This window comes from Crocuta crocuta, unplaced genomic scaffold (genome assembly GCF_008692635.1).
Source record: "Crocuta crocuta isolate KB4526 unplaced genomic scaffold, BGI_CrCroc_1.0 scaffold266, whole genome shotgun sequence".
Lineage (NCBI taxonomy): Eukaryota > Metazoa > Chordata > Mammalia > Carnivora > Hyaenidae > Crocuta > Crocuta crocuta.
In genome coordinates this window covers 2,973,017-2,991,136 of record NW_027531005.1, presented here as the reverse complement: position 1 = coordinate 2,991,136, position 18,120 = coordinate 2,973,017, and the positions used below count along the sequence as shown (strand labels likewise).

Sequence of the window (18,120 nt, the reverse complement as noted above, 5' to 3'; positions counted from 1 at the left end):
TTTTGTGTTTTTTTTTTTTTTTTTTTTTTTAAAGAAAACAGTACACTTACTTGTTAGAATTTCTCCTGGAGTATTGTCCCAAATGTGTTTAAAATAGTTGAGCCACTATTAGTGGTAGAAAGAATACCACTGCTACTGTTTCAAGTGTCTAATTAAAATGATGTGACTGTGAGTCAAAATAAATGATTCTCGGTAAAGGGCAGAAGAGGAAAGGCACACACCAGCGGAGAGTTTTCTGCCCATACTGCTCATTGTGCCCCGTCACACCGGCCCAGTCGTGTTACTAATGTCAGGGCTGGGAAAACCCACCAGTCCTTTGTGTCATGACTTCCTCATGTTTTCAGTCTTAATTTCTACTCCTCTTTGGTAGCCTAGAGTACCTAAACAGCCCCCCTCAACCATCCCCTGCCATTACATTATAGGTAGTATTCTGTGTACCCGCAGAAACAATTCTTGGATTGAATCCCTGGTCTCAAATCTTGGTGGCTATCACCTGTTCTCAATCTTTGTTGTTTTTTCCCATCCACATTTGAGAGTACTTCTCAAATTTGTGTGTTTCACCTCTGATTTTACTTTATGGAATATAAATTATCAGCCTATTGCTCTTATTGTATAAGAGCCTATTGCTCTTTTGTTATAGCATTTCTGTTTCCCTTGCAATTCTTCATATCTTTCTATTGTCCGTTTGTTTTTGTTTTTGTTTTTGTTTTTTTATCTTATCCTGGTGTCTTTTTCCTTCAGCCTGTTTTCTCTTCACAGATTCCTTTTTTTGTTACAAGAGGCAGTGTGTTCCTGTACGCTCCTGAAGACGCCAGAATTTATTGACGTTTTCTTGTTTCTAATTTCCTGAAATTTCTCTTCCTTACTTTTTTTTTTCTTTCTGTTTATTCATTCTTAAAGGAGAGGAAATTCGAGACTCCATGTTTGCCGACTGTTAGAATTTGAAGACTACTATTCAGCTTATTATTTAAATGTTTGGGTGCTAATGAAATCATCTTCTGGGTTTTTACTGCTAACCCTCAGTGTCATGTGCATATCTGCCAAGCTCAGTTCCTAGTTTTCATATAACGCAAATTTGTTTCCTTGAGATGGAATCCTCAACCTTCATTTCCTCTTGACTCCCGGATACATAGAGAATAGGTGACATAGTAAAATAAATACAAATGCATTTTCCGTGATGATTTTTGTTCCTACCTGTAGTCTTTTACAAAGGGGATTCTGTTTGTCAGAGCCTCATTGCTAGGACTTTCCCACTTGCTTGCAAGTTGTTTCCTGTGAAGTGCTGTTTCTAAACTTTTTAAAAAAAAATGTTTGTTATTTTTGAGACAGAGAAAGACAGAGCTTGAGGCAGGGAGGGGCAGAGAGAGATTGGGAGACACAGAATTGGAAGCAGGCTCCATGCTCCGAGCTGTCAGCCCAGAGCCCAACACGGTGCTCATTCCCACAAACTGTGAGATCATGACCTGAGCTGAAGTTGGACCCTTAACTGACTGAGCCACCGAGGTGCCCCGTGAAGTCCTGTTTCTAATGGATGCAGTACAAGCAGTGCTCGTGTGAATGTGGCTCAGTTTTGTTTGATTTGGAGACTATGGACAGTGGAAGAGGAGGGAAGGTTTTTTGTGTCTACTTCCAGGCAAGCCGACTGACTGCCTCCAGTGGTGCAGCAGTTACACCATTGAGTGTAACCCAAAAAGGTATAGATTTTAAGCCCCCCCCCCCCGTCAACTTTCTATTTAGTGAAGGTTCTTTAAAGATTTTGATAGGAGTTGTGTGTGGGCCAGAGTTTTAGCATGGTGAGGTTTGTTTTTTTTTTTTCTCTTGCACTCATGGATGATTTAGTGGGCATATGGGAGCGACTGTGGGGAACTGTGGTCCAACACCATGCTGACATCTTAACTTGAAAGGCTGATGATTGTTTCTCATTTCTGCTCAAAGACTTTGTATTGACTTCCAACTTAGGTGAAGATCCTCTTTTTATCTTATTTTTGTTAGATTTAAATGGGATTTTAAATGTATATGTTCAACAGAGATTAATATAAATGTTCATTAACCCAGGTAATTTGCTAACATTTTACTTTATACATTTTCTTTCTTGCATTCTTGACCAAATGATTTTTCCTTTCTTCATTTGATAGACTCATAGAATTGAACTTTTTTTTCCTGCTTGTATATTCTCCCTCATCCCCAGGCATATTTTATGTTTTTAAAAGCCTTGAGTCAGACAAAGAGTTACTGGCATTTATTGAGGGGTTTGATGGTGGCCGCCCATCAGTAAACCATTTCATGTTAGGGATGAAATGGAACCCCAGTTCTGATGTATCTTCAGTAAGGTTTCCAGCAGGATGCCAGTTAAGTGCATGTCGGTGGGGTAGATCTGCTTAGCCTGTAGCTAATTGATGCGATGGAAAGAAGGAGGTCAATGATTTTGAGTCGAGAAGACATAGCTATATAACAGGGCGATTCCGGAGAGACCTTGTGCCTTGCTTTTACCTTTTTTTTTTTAAATTGTAATTGTTAAAAGACAGATAACATAAAATGTACCATCTTAGCCATTTTAAAGTGTATAATTCTATAGTGTTAATTATATTCACAGTGCTATGATGCTTTTAAGTCTTCTGAGAAGAGGTGAGGGTCTGATAATTAGTCCAAAGCGTTTGATTGTTGAACAGCTCAGCTTTCCCCATGAAAGATGTATATGAAGACCAACCAAAGACCAAAAAAGGAAAAAAGGAGGCAGGGGGAGGTGGTGGTGGGAGAAAAGCAGAGAGGAGGGAAGAGGAATAAAGCTTCAATTAGAAATAGGCCTTACTATTCTTAATTCTAAGACACTCAGAAATAAAAGATTAGGAAGAAAAAGGGAAAGTACCTAAATGTGTGCATTTGTTGTATAAAACAACTGTTGATAATTATTCTTAGAGTTGTTGTAACTATTTTAGTTATGTTAAACTGTGAGAAAATGTGTACCCTGGAATCTAAGAAATACAGGGAAATGTCATAGACAGTGATGAGATGCGGTAAACGTTGTGTCTGAGGAGAAGGCTGGTGACCCCAGGAGCAGAACAGTACCACAGCACAGGCGTATAGTGTAAAGTAGCATCAAGGGTCACGTTGACAGCCTCAATGACCACTGCCGCCTCTGTACCCCACCCAACCTTCAGCTGTCTGCCTGTCTCCAATGTCCAGAGTAGCTAATGCTCACAAGTATAGACAATAGGTTTTTTCCTTCTAAAAGTTATTTTTAACTAGATGGTTTTGATTCTCCACCATTATGGGCTATTGACAGCGGCTGACAGCCTAACAAATGTACACTGTAGAAACATGTTGTTAGCAATAATGACAGAATCGCCAACACACTGTTACACATGTGAACTGCTAGCCTTTGTGTTTGCTCTGAGCAAATGAGCAATATAGGGATGTTTGAAGTATCTGTCCATTTAAAATTCTGTCTTGTGACGTTAGTTGAATTCTTTAGTTCATATGTATTTTTTTTTCCACGTGGAAAGTACCTTATAATGGCATCCCCAGCTGTTCATCCGTCCCCTTTCCATTATGTAAAGTCCACATGTGTCCCCTTTCTGTCAGTCTCTTACGTTTATCATGACACACCTACAGGGAATGGATTGTTACCTTTTCGGGGAGGAGAATAAACTATAAATAGGAACAAGGACTTAAAAGAGCCTAATGTAAATAATTAAGAAAAATTTGTAGTAGGCTATGAGAATATAAAAGTCACCGTGAATTATAAATAATACAGAGGGGTTATAGAAATCATCTTATATGAAAGCAGAAATCTATTTCTTCTATCTACAGCAAGACACAGTGATTTTCTGTGTGTGTGTGTGTGTGTGTGTGTGTGTGTTTAAATTTTATTTATTTTAGAGAGAGGTCAGTGATTCTAATAACGTTGGTTGACCAGATTTCTGTGACTGTGGTAGAAAGTTCCACAGTGAAAATTCTTGGTGATAATTGATAGCATGGAACACTAATGCTTCCTTCTGTGGGAGATTGCATTTGCTTTCTTTTGCTATCAAGGCATTTTCAAATGAAATCTTTACCTTTTCTCTTGCATTTGCTTTTAGATAATACCATACAGAGGTTTAATTCTTTTCAAGTTGAAAGTCTGAATTGAAAATTTCAAACATTATATTTTCCCTTACTTAAAAAGTCGTTTCTCTGAAATTAGTGATTAACGTTTGGGCAACTTACAAAAAGCATCCAGAGAATCTCTTCATTGTTTTTTTTTCCCCTGTTGTATCTATTCTAACAAGATTTTTCTAAGGAAAATTAATTGTAAATATATACATTAGTAACCTTCTCAAAGTATATTAAAGAGAATATTCTCTGCTAAAGTATCTTCGAGATTACTTATTTTAGCAAATGGTATTCCATGCTTTAGGAAGTTTTCTTTGTAATATGTAACTCACACATGGTTAAGAGTTACATGTTCTATGTTAAGTGCACAACTTTACTTTGAGACCAGGATGATTTTCTTATATAAAAAGTGCTTTATTCATGTCATTGGAGTTGAGCACCTCTATAATGCAGGAGATGAAGAAAAAGTATAAGATGGTGCTTGTTCTTATATTGCTTCTCTACTAGAGATCAAACCAATATTATTTTTAACAGCCCTGACATTTCAAGACAATATATGATTAAGTTTTAAATTATGTAGTTCAGGCTGCTTTTAAATGTCAATCTTAAAGAAAACTAGAGACAGGCTGCTATTACATTTTTACCCCTATTCGCACATAACTGGACTGAAAACATTCTAAATATTCAGCTTCTAATAGATTAGGAGATTTAAAAAAAAAAAATTCATTCCTAGAAGGAAATTTTTGCCATATGAGGATAGCTCTGCTTGTATGTTTTGTATTATATTTTAATTATTTCTCCAGCACTGCCTTCATTCCTTAAGAAGATTTGTGGGTCCCCTGGGTGGCTCAGTTGGTGAAGCATCCGACTTTGGCTCAGGTCACGATCTCACGGTTTGTGGGTTCGAGCCCTGCATTGGGCTCTGTGCTGACAGCTAGCTCAGAGCCTAGAGCCTGTCTTCAGATTCTGTATCTCCCTCTCTCTCTGACCCTCCCCTGCTCACACTGTCTCTCTCTTTCTCTCTCTCAAAAATAAAAAAAACATTATAAAAAAAAGATTTGCTTTGGTTCATTGTTAGGCTGAAGGTTACAACACACAACTTTTTCTCTGCTAGAAATAGAAAATATTTCTAAGGTGGCAAGGTATGATTACTATTTAATAGAATGATTATCTTGCCAACTTTCAACCCATCTGTGATGGAGCTCAAGAATACCATGTCTAAATTGCGTTGAATTTTTTTTTTAAAGTGTCACGACTGACAGATGAGAAAAAAATAATAGTCTTTATTTTCTACAGTTGTTACCTGTAGAATTTTTCTATTATGAGAAGCCGAGGTTTCTTTGAGAGCTGTTTCAGAGTTGATGAATCTGAAACTTTTATATGTATGTGGAACTGTATTGATGGAGAAGGCTGATCTGGTGATCGTCTGGGTGGAAAAGCGCTGACTGCAGCTTAAAAACCACATGTATCATATGCATAATTGGCAGTCTGTGGATTTATGGGTTCAAACTTCCTGCTATTTTGACCTAAAAATGGAACTATCTATCTGTGATCCTAGTGGTGTTTCAAGCAGTAAAAGTAACGGAATTCCATGAAACATAAACAGTGCAGCTAGCTCTTTCCCCGTCCGCCATCTCCCAAATCATAAATTTATATTATTTAACTGTTATTTATTAAAGAATTATTGATTATGATAGCTTCACTCTCTGAGAATATATAAGAAATTAATTATGTTAGCAGTCTGTCTCCTTCCACGTTGCACCAAACCCGAATGTCTTTGGTTGCTATGCTACATTCTGCATTCAGTCTCGGTGTATTCTCCTTTAGCCATGGAAGCTATTATTTAAAGGTAAATACGTGTTTTCCCGTCGAAAGTGAATGTGAAGGAAATGAAAGCAACTGTATCTCAGCCTGTACATTGTCATTAACAAGTGTAATTCCTGCTTGCAAGTTCCTGTAACCAAATCCTAGAATCCCTGTTTTCATATGGGTCCTCAGATTCTAAGGGGGCATGTGGCTAGACATGGCATCATGGGTCCAGAAGAAAGAATAGCTATATCAAGGCCAACAAAACAGGCGCTGATTATTTTATCTTCACTGTGTGGAAGCACATCACTATCAGGAATGATAAGCTCTGTTGCTTTTATGAAGCGCACCATCATAATTTACATTGATGTGATCATATAATTGAACACCTTCGGAAGTGTTCTTGAGGAACACTTCGGGAGAAACTTCAGATGGGGCTGCAGAAAACTAAATTCTAGACTGTCTAATCGATGTCTCATTGATGAGAGAACTCAGGAGACATCATGGCTTGAACTTCACGAGCTGCTCAGAATGGTGCAGATAATCATCTTGAACCTGACAGCAGAGGTACCTTCTCAGGCTCCCAGAGCTTTCTTTTGGGTTGCACGTGTCACCAGTATAGAATCAGTTAACAGAGAGCCCGGGATAAAGGACATGGTAGTGATTTGGGGAACTAGTTCATCCGACATAGCAGCTAGGTGACAAATGAAGGTACTTAGGGTAATGCCTACCATATAGAAGGCACTTACAAGTACTGTTTAAACTAACAAAGGAAATTACCGCAATAAGCCAGACAATATGGAGAGTAGGGATCAGAGCCAAGTCAGTAGCTAAAATGCCTGTTCTGGTGCTACTTTCGAATTTGTACTTTTGGTGTGATGTTTGTATTAGATTTACGGCTAATTTCGTTTGCGGCATTATTTGCTTCAGCTAGCAGAGTAACTAAATGCTGTGCTTCAAAAGAATGCAAGACCACTGAGCCATCCGTAGAGCTTCTTCAGGGCACCCACTGTCTCCTGTGTCTTTGTGTGCATGGTGCCCAACACAGTGCCTTATACTAAGGAAATGTTGAAAAATGAACAGAGACATTAGTGTAAAGCTGCTATTTGTGCTGGGTCTTGAAAGATGGTTGAATTTTTAAGCAGAAGGAAATGAGCCAGTTTTCAAGTTAGTAACTTTGCAAATTAGTAAAACTCTAAGAATAAAGGCACAGATAGCAGAATGAAGTTGATTCATTGTATGAGGCATTGGCTAGGCCAGTCTGGTGGGTACTGTGGTGGTAATGGTTGAGAAGAGGTTGTTTTTAAGGACCAGTTCCTAAGAATTTTGTATTTTGTCTTTATTGAAGGCCTGTCCTGATTACCCTGTTGAGTACTCTAGGAGGGCAGGGTACTCGTGAGGCCAAGCTTACTGGTTCCATCTACATAAAAACCACTTCCTCACTTGGCATTAATTCCACGTACACACATACACACACCCACAGACACACAATAAGCTTCTCTGGGGAAATACGAAGGAGAATGAAACGCTTTTCTACTGAGAAATTCTGTCTCACAGAAAAAAAATGCTGTCTCATAATCTCCTAGCTCCTGGTCAGTGGCCTTACTCTGTACTGCTGGTCACCAAGGGGCACTAGCCAGAGGCAAGTGTGCTTTCTCAGCACATCCATCTTCCAGTAGTTGAGAGTTTATCATATTGAGTGGGATTATTTTCTCAATCAGATTGCTTATTCAAAGCCTGGGGCACCTGATGGCTCAGTCATTTAAGAGTCCAACTGTCGATTTTGCCTCAGGTCATGATCTCACAGTTGGTGGGATAGAGTACTGCTTTGGGCTCTTTGCTGACAGCTTGGAGNCCTGCCAACATGTTGGTGGATTGAATCCAATGTAAAATTCAGACTCTGCCCTGAGGAAGGGGGGTGTCCCTTGTAGTCTAAAGCTGGTAGATGCCATTGTCGGGCCAGTCCTCAAGAAGCACAGCTGTGACTCCAGGGACCTCTTACTTTAGCAGAAGCGTCCCCAAAAAGAACCATTTAAAAATTTATCCCTGCTTCCTCTCTCTCCACCTCAAATTAGCTAATCATTATATTGTCTTACGCTTTCACTTCTGGATTTCTTTAAAACACAAGAGCTTGGGGTGGCACCGTGGCCAGATTTTATCATGATTGTACAATTACTGGAAAGAATTCTAACAACAGTTGTAGCTAGAGCTCTGGCAGGAACACGAAGAACTTGTGCTGTAGGTACTCGGTACGGCGCAGGCACTGAGATTTGCTCAGACTTTTAGAAGGAATAAAAGGGAGAATTAGAAGTCTAATCAGAGACCAAAAGCAGCCAGAGTTAGAGCTGCCAAAGAGATTTCTTTCTCTTCCATAAGGAGGTACCTGGCTTAAAGAATACTTACTTATTTTTACTAGCTTAAGTACCATACTACAAATATTTTCTGATTTTGAGCTCTGCTGTTATTTGGTCTAGGGCACTACACAGCTGTTCATCTTAGTCATTATTACAATCTGCAGTGGTTGTGCCTCGCTCCTCTTAAGCCGGAGAATCTGAGCTGGAGTGTCAGAGAAGGAGGACCCGACTGGGGGGTTTGGGATCCGTCATTTATCCCGTTGCAGAGTACAAGCACCCGCAGATTTTGTGAAGTGCGCTCCCAAAACATGGTTTTGCTTTCAGCTGTGATGGCACTATAATTGATCAAATATATTCTTTCCAAGAATCATAAATTCTCATTGGGGTTTGAGGAGATGTCATGCTCATTTGTCAACATGTCACTCCAGGGACACAGGTGCAGCGAATTTATGGAGGAAGCATCTCGCGTTTCTCCCGAGCCACATAAATATGAAGCAGACTTGATTGAAAACGTGTGGCTTTGGATTACTTCTCAGATGGAGAGCAATTAAGATCTCTGTGCGGAAGGCATTTCACCGTGATTCTCAGGTTTGCGTGGGGCACAGGCAGGGATCAGGTCTGAGGGGACACGGAAGAAGTTTTTGGAGACCTGCAGATGTTGTCTCAGAAAAGAATACGAAGGCCTTTCTTCTCTGGCAGAGTGAATAGCGCACATTCTTAGTCGAGTGCATGATTAACTTTGACATTTGAAAATAGAACTTCACATAAAAATAAGCATGGTACTTCTGCATGTTTAATTAAGATGTTTGGTTCCTGTCAAGGCTGATAGTTTTTTTCCCTTATGAAGGGCAATATATTCTCAACTTCTGAAATTTCAGAAACCTGTACTTAACCTTTAATCGTCACTCCATTTACATGGAAATCTGATTAACAACTCTTAAAGTTCATGAGCTCCTGGTAAATGCAATTAAGACCTTTTTGGAGTTTGTTATTAAGAGCTGGCATTTAAAGAAGACTAGGTCCCGGCTACTGTTGCTGTCTCCTCCATGGCAGGATGTCTTAAGCAATTAGCAGAGAACACGAGGTACATGAATTGTACTGTATTGCTTCCGCGTTAACATGGTTGGTATTTAAGATCGTGTGCTCCCTTTTTCTTTTCAGTGACTTGCTTTACGGCACCAGCTTGTTACCCAGTGAGAGTAGGACCACGGAACAGTTAGGCGGAGCTGTGGCAGTTTTCATCACGAGGAGGGTTAGGCTCAGTTTCCCCCTCCCTCTGATGTTCCAAAGTTATGTTTACATTCATTCTCAAGTTGTAGGAAGTCAGGTGAACCATACTACTGCACTGCATTTTATTGCATCTCTCTGCTGGATATGGTGGTCTTTCTGAGCATTAAAGGTAACAGATGAGATTCTGGAGAGGGAAATGATTCAGATATGCCACTTGTTTTCTAAACTCTTAGGCATCAGCTGTTCAGACATTGCCCTTAGATCATAGGGGCAGAAGGGAGGAGTTAAATGTGTTGGAGCAGACAGGTGTAGTACAGTTTACAAATTGACATGTGCTGTGATGTATGGAAAATGGGGGCTAAATAATTGAAAGCCAAAAGGATCTTATTGGACCATATGCTGCCATTCTGGCTTTTTTTTTTTTTTTTTTTTTAACTTGCTGATAGAATTGGGTTCTCTGGATGAATAGAATGCATTTCTTAGGGCCTGTATTTGTGCAGAACACTGGGCTTATTATCAGAGGAATGACAAGAAAATACTGAAATGAGGTATCAATAAAGGCATATCAATAAAATATATCACATGTAACAGTACAATTAAAGAAAACTTGAATCTTTACATGTTTCTGTATTGCTTGAAACTTTCATGTGCATATATTACTTATAAATAAAAGATAAAAAAACAGAAATATTTGGGAAAAAGTAAAGTTAATTAGGAAAACCAATATGAAAGAATTAATGTTGATGCCATAATTATCAATAAAGTAGTTCTACATTTTTGAACTCTTGACTTTTTATAATTTACAATAAACTTAAACCAATAGTGCTGTTAATTTGGTTAACCTTTCTAATTATAGGCTAACCTCAAGTGCAGTAGATAAATGAAATAGTTTGAGCCCCTGTTTTGAATTAGCATATAACATTTCAGTAGAAATAATGTATAATAATCACAGATTTTGATACAGATGTGGAATTTTTTTCCTTTGAAACAAAACTGATAAAGTAGGATTATTTATTGTGTACCCAGGCTGTTGACAGGTATATTTCATCAGGTTAGTATCTTGCCTAAGGGATATATATGTATTTAATCACCTTCAGATAGAAGAATTTTGCTTACGTTATAGAAAAAAATCATTCTTGTAGATGCAGGAGTTGACAGAGTCTAGAAATGAGTGATATTAAGTTGTTCCTTTGGTTTTAAAGGACTTCAGTTAGGGTGTTTCAGTGTGATGTGAATTTATGGTAATACAGGGAAATATTAGACAAAGTGCCTTCTCATCAGGTCACATTGGGAATTTAAGAGATAAATACAGGAGAAGTTAAATAAACAGCAGTATATGATTAATTACCAAGTCCAGGTAACCATCTTTGGATCCTGTAGGAATTTAAGTTCCTGTAGGAACTTAAGATAGATTGGTCAGAGAAGGTTTTGTGTGTTTGGTAGGAGCTGAACTGGTCCTTGAAGGAGGGCTAGGATTTAGGCATTTGGGAAGATCATTCTAGATAAGGATAACATGCACATATTCGCCACACTGAGTACCTTACTGAGTTTACTATATACATAATTCATAAGAAGAGTGTAAGATGCGATTAGATAGCCTCAAACCAGATTCTGGAAAGCCTTAGATGAATTCAGTTGAGATCTTTGTGAACTCCTTAAAGAAGGAGCCATTTTATTTGCCTTTGTATCCTTGTGCTTTATACACTCAGTGCCTCCAAACACCATTATCCGCTCCGCCTTCAGAATATTATCCTCAAATCCTAATGAGAAAGTACTTAACACAGTTTCTGGCACTCAGTAGGTACAAGATAAATGTTAATGGAATCTGAATCTGCACTTGTTATTCCTGAAGATTCTATTTTGAATGAATGATAAGCAAACATTTTTTACAGGTGTGTCAGTGTTCATGGATTACAGATAACCAATACAAAGGAGTCTTTAGTAACTGAACTGCTAATTGAAAATTCTGGGTTGGAGCCACTTAATTGGATAAACTGTCTCCAGAGAGCAATTTGGGTCTTTTCCAAGATGTATTAACTCTTTCAGGTCATTAGGGTAAGCACTTATCTCAGTGGAGCAGAAATTTCATAAATGGTATTCCTGTGATGTGAGTAAATTAACGTACCTCAGAAAGCCTGAAGTTTCACCCTGGGTCTTGTAGTTCTACTCCAAGGAGCTCATCTGTGAGTGTAAAACATCAATACGGAGCTGCTCTTTAGAGCGTCTTACTTTGAATTTAGGTGATGTACTAGAGAGCACCTACTCTGTTCAAGACACTCTGCTAGATGTTACCAGAGATACAAAGAAAAGCACGGCCTAAGCTAAGAGGCAGGAGAGAAGGCAAGTAACTGTGAAAAAAACCCTTGAATAATACAAATGGCTATATGGGTTTTAATGAGAATGGGGTATCTTAGTTAACAGTTAAGATAGATGGTAACCTCTCAGAAGGCAGAGATCTGTGATGGGTCCACACAGCATGCCCACTCATGTTTATTTCCTCAGTATATATAAATCTGCATATGTGTCAGTAAGAATAAGTATCTGTATACACGTACATACATACACATATAGTGGTAAAATATGAGCTAGATCATCAGAAGCATTTACAGTTTTCACATAGATTTCCCCCTGTGAGATATAAGTTATCAGTGTCTAGTGTTGATCTAAAATGAGTATGGTAAGTATATGAAAACGAGAAAAAAAGCCAGCATCTTTTGGAGATAAGCTCACTGGTTGTCAGATAGTCTCAATTTGGATGTCAGTTTACCGCCAGGGTATTGACCTCCAGGTAGAAAGCAGATAAGACAGGTCTGTCCTACTCACCAGCAGCATGTGTTACACATTTACATTTAATGCATGGAGACAGCTGGCTGTCATCCTAACACTAAGGATAAGGGACATTAAGAGACCACTGCAAAAAGAACTCTGAAAGAAGACGATGGAGGTGACACCTTTGTGAGAAGATAAAGCTTCTCAGGTGTTTACCTACCTCTACTTCCTCATTCCTGGGGTTGACATCTCCTCTGGGCTTGCGGACTTTGATAGTAACATCTGAATGGAACGCATGCAGTTTGTTAAAATCAGTCAAGTTAAAACATCATAAAATAAAATCAGTCAGGTTATATTTAAATTCATTTTCTTGATCTCATTCCCCCATGTTTGATAGGTGGAAGAGGTAGTAAAAAGTAGGGGTTAAAAAAAAAAAAAGATAAACTCAGACATGACAAAACACCTTGGGATTTATATAAGGAACAGGACAGAATCTAGTTTAACCAAACAGTAACTGTGTGAAAATAATTAATGGGAACTAAGGGTTTAGAGGTCATTTGGGGCTGTGGAAGGTGCTGAGTGAGAGTGAGGAGATGAGGTTTATCTTGTAGGCCAGGGGGAAGCCATTGAAGGGTTCAAGAATAAGAGTGATTATGTTAAGCTCTGCATGAGTGAACGTAATCTGGTACCAGGTTGTAGGATAGATGGTCATGAAGTGTGTGAGGCAGAATGATCAGTTGGGAGACTACTGTGAGACTTTATGACAAGAATAATGAAGACCAGATTTAAAAGGATGGGTGTAGGGATGAAAATTCCTAGAAGGGGAATGACATGAGATGTATAGTATAAAAATATAGGACTTGGCAGGTGATTTGGACAACCAGAGTGAGAAGCCTCAGAGCTAACTACAGATTTTGATCCTGGAAGATCAATAAAATGATAATGGTGTCAAGGAAGGGAGCTAAGGGGACCTTTCTTTTGTCCCTCCCTCCTTTTGAAGAATGGCGCTGATAAAAGAGTTTGTCTGGTCAGGCTGTTTGTTTTGACCCCGTGCCTCTACACTCCTTTAATGTCTGTTGTGCTATTTTATCTCCTGATTGTAAGAACGATGTAGAAACCAGAGAGATGCTCTTGCAAGTGATGGCATTGTAGCTCGAGAGAAAGTATGATGGTAGAGGGAGACTTGGGAATCATTTGAAATGTAGAAATAACTAAAACGGAAGAAAACAAGAGCAAGAGTAGGATATTCAGCATTTAGATAGTTAGCTTGGACAATATGGTGGTCAGGTTCATGAAGTGAGAGAAAGTGTTCCAGAAGTTTAGAGAATGAGTAGAATTAGCAGAAACTTAATCTTAGTGAATGAGGTTTTTATGATAGAGTGAAGGGGAGGAGGGAGGAAGAGGAAAGTGATAGTAGTGGGAAGATTATGAGGATGTAGAATGAATTGTGTTTATTTAATAATGCTGATAAATTGTTTGCTCTGCTCCAGCCAGTGTTCTAAGTGATTGATAGCATTGGCTCATTTAATGCTGATGATAGTTCCTTGGGGTAGGTAATATTATGACTCCCATTTTACAGTTGAGGAAACCAAGGTTCCGAGGCATTGGGAGATAATGTTGTAGTTACTTAGTTCCTGGGACGTATCACATAAGACAACAGCAGATCTTCTGAGCCTCATCCCCAGAGATAATAATAGCCTGTTATATGCCAAACATTTTATGTTTTTTCTTTTAATTCTTGTACTAATTTTATGAAATAGATTCTATTATCCTTATTTCACAGAGGCAGGAAATAAGGCTTAATGAGATTAAGCAAGGTCACACAGCTAGTGAGTTGTGGAGCTGATTTCAAACATAAACTTTTCTGCATTTCTCTATGACCCTCTCATTTTGCATTCTGAAATTGAGGAGACTGAGAAAGGATGTTTAATGATAAATGGGGTCATTAAAATATTGTGATGAAACATCTTAGGGCAGAGGAAAGCTGAACCAGTAGCTGAAGTTTTACTTTGTAATGATGTAAGAAACTCCTGGAGCTTGGCAGTCAAGTTTGAGAGAAGGGGAGAGAGTGAAAGAAATGAGTCAAATGAACTTTATTTTTTTTTTTTATNGAAAGTCGGACGCTTAACCGACTAAGCCACCCAGGCGCCCCTCGAATGAACTTTAAAATAGGTTTGAATTGAAGTGGACAGACAATGTATTGAAATAGGAATGTACCTTTGAGTGTTGAGACCCCTTTAGTGTCCTACCCCAGTACCTGTCTGTCTTCTGTTTTCAACGAGTGAGTAGAAAATAACAAACCATCAAAATACTGTCATGTCCAAAATATGTGGAGGAAAAACTGACAAAACTGAAAGAAGTGGAAAATTCAGTGATTAAGTCTAAAGATTTCAGTAGTTTTCTTCAATAGTTAATTGAACAGCTAGACAGAAAACATGACCTGAACAACACTGTTAAGCATCTTGAGTGAAACTGACATACATGGTACACTCAACCCACCACCATCAGAAAAGCAATTATTTCACAGTGACCTATTAGACCACATACTAGATCATGGAATGAGTCTCAGTACATTTTTTTAAAATTTAATTTTATATTAGAGCATGTGAGCAGGGGAGAGGGAGAAAAAGAGAATCTTAAGCAGTATCTGATGTGGGGCTCAATCCCACAACCCTGGGATTATGACCTGAGCTGAAATCAAGAGTCAGATGCTCAACTGACTGTATATTTAAAAGGACTGAAATCACACAAAGTATGTTCTCTCCCACCACAACAGAATTAAAAAAAACAATAGGAAGAAAATTTGAATCTTCTCAAATATTTGGAAATAAAACTGAAAACTTGTAAATACACCATGGGTGAAAAGAAAAAGACCTAAAGTCAACAATGTCACTTTCTACCTTAAGAGCTAAGAAAAAAAAAAAAAAAAAAAAAAAAAAAAAAAAAAAAAAAAGAAAAAAAAAAAGAAGAAAAAGAATGCAAAGCAAGAAGAGGTAGGAAATGATAAAGGTTAAGTTGAAAATCAATGAAATAAAAATCAGAGGAACAACAGAAAAATGTAATGAAACTGAGGGTGGATTCTTTTAAAAAATCATAATTGATATATCTTTAGCTAGATTGATCAATTGAAAAGAAAAATTAAAAAACAAAACAAAGCAAATCAGGAATGAAAGAAGAGACATTACTATAGACCTTAAAGTGATTAAAAGACTTATATGGGAATATTATGAACAACTTTATGCCAACCAATTAGGTAACTTAAATAGAGAAATTCTTAGAAAGGCACAAAATACCAAAACTAATTCAAGAAGTAGAAAATCTGAATTGCCCTATAACAAATTAGTAACTAAAATTTTTCCTAAAAATAAAAAGCAGAAACATCTATAAGTACAGAGAACAAACTGGTATTTGCCAGAGGGGAAAGGGGAAGGGGTTGGGAAAATGGGTCAAAGGGGATGGGAGGTAAATGAAAAAAAAGAAATTCCTATGGACACAGAAGCTTGCACAGTGATGTTCTGCCAGACATCTAAAGAGGAAATCATATGAAATCCTTTGCAAACACATTTAGAAAATAGAAAGGAACATTTCCCAGTACCTCCTGTGAGGTTAGTGTTAGCCTGACATAAAGGGACTAGAGAGCATTATGCCTCATGAACACAGATGCAAAATTCCAGAACAAAATACTAGCAGATTGAATTCATCAACTTAAAAACTATGTTATGTACCATGATTAAGTGGAATTTATTTTAAAAATCAGTGTAATACACAATTATTAATTTAAATTAATGTATTTAATTTATTTAAATTGATTATTAATTTAAATTAATTAAAGGGCCAAGACTACTTGATCATCTCCATGGACACAGGAAAGCACTTGATACCAAATGATGATTAAGAAAAAAACCTCTAGCCAACAAGGACTAGAAGGGAACTTTCTCAACCTGATAGAAGGCTCTATGGAAAAGCTGCAGCTAACACCGTAAGGGAAATGTTGAGATGTTAGAAGCGTTCTAAAATGACTCTGATGATGATTTCACTGTATATATTGACTTAAAAGTCACTAAACTGTACACTACAATGGGTGAATTTTATGGTATGTGTATTATACCTCAACAAAGCTGTTTTAAAAATACTATGGGTTAAAATCACACTACCCATATTCAAGGGCATATGTCCTTCAAAGTGTCCTTCAGAGACTATATAGAAATATACTTAATAGTCCTAATGCAAGTTAATTAATGTATAAATCATGGAGATCTCATCAACATTATTTCCCCTTTTACATTTTTGCATTTGAGGGTACATATGAATATTCATATGCTTCACAAGGGAGTATATTTCAAACTAAATTTATTGTCCATATGGAACAGACTCTTCCTGCGTTCCTGGTTACTGGAACCACAGGTTTTTATTTCCTCAGATGTGTGGTCTTTTGGTTATTCTTTATTTCTCCTCATCTTTCCTTTGCTGAGTAACTGGTTAAATTTTGTTCAGTTTTTTTCCCCCCTGCCTTGACTCTCAGAGGTATCCCTAATTATACACTCTCATTCCTACTGCTTTAGTTAACCATTCTTTTTCTTTTTGAACTTGTTGGTAGATTTTTCTCTTCACGGGTTAAGTACTTCCTTAATCATTAACTGTTTCCTTAATCATTCATTTTGCCACAAATCCCATTGCCTTCTAATCTAGTATTTGTTATGCTTCTAGACCGGTTTACACTAGATTTCTCACCATTTTATTCACCCATTCAAAACCATTTATTGCCATCTCATTTTGTCATGGCTTCAATACCTGAGCCTGGTGTTCAAGGTCCTGAGAAGTTTGTCTGTTTACCAACTTCCCAGGTCTACCTCTTACTCTTCCTTTTTATGTTAGCTGAACTATTTGTTCTTCACTAAACATACAGTGAGTTTCCCTAGCGCCATTTCTGTATTTGTTGGGTTCCTTCCACCATTTTAGTTTTTGGCCTTTTACACATTTTAATATTGTACATATGTCTTACATGTGCCATGATCTTGAAACCCTATTTCATTTTACCAGTTGGAAGTAGTTTTGTCCTTTTGATAAGTGCTCAGAGCAGTTTCTTTGTCCTGATGCGTACCACTTTCCCGTGTATTGTAGCCACTCATGTGTGCGTGTCTGTCACGAGATAAGCACATGGGGTGAGGAGGGGGAGGATTGATTGATTGATTTGGCTTTTAACTCTTTAAAAATGTTAACACTTTAAAATTTTTTATTTACGTAGAGTAAAATTCACTTGGTTTCATAGGAGGGAAGGATTTAGTTTTGAGTCCTGTTTTTATATGCAGCACAGTAGTTTGCATATTTTATGTATTAAATAAATATGTTCAATTTTAAAAAATGAAAACTTTCTTCTGGAAGCTATTAACTGGGTTTTCTTTGTTAAGAGCTCAACTGTTGGAGGTTGGCAGGGAACTAAACATGATCTGGGCTTTTGCTGGTTAGGCATTTGATACAGGACCAGAAAATACATGTGTACTCATCAAATTTTTTGGTTTGTTTTCCTTTAAACACTAAGGAACTATTCACAAGATCATACTAATAGTGGTTTTAATTACACAATTGCCGTTGATAATGAGTATAATTAAGCAGACAGCCATTCCACTTTCAAAATGACTGTTTATTTTTCTTTTAGTTTCCTTACTGCAGAATATTTTAGGCCTTATATAATGGGGAAATGAAAAAGTGCTACACTGAAAAAATAATTTTTTCTGTTTTGTTTTCTCTTCACATTCCATTCACTAGCAACATACATGGGGGAAATCTGATAGATTTTAGTAATTTAAAATGGTCCTAATTTTATTTATTTTATTTTATTTTTTTTTTTTTAAATTTTTTTTTTAATGTT

General features: G+C 37.5%; 1 protein-coding gene across 3 annotated transcripts in view; it reads left to right on the top strand.

Moving 5' to 3' along the window:
• EXOC4 (exocyst complex component 4) overlaps positions 1-18,120 on the top strand; it is a 752,773-nt gene that overhangs the window by 175,720 nt on the left and 558,933 nt on the right. The gene's annotated exons all lie outside the window — the stretch shown is intronic.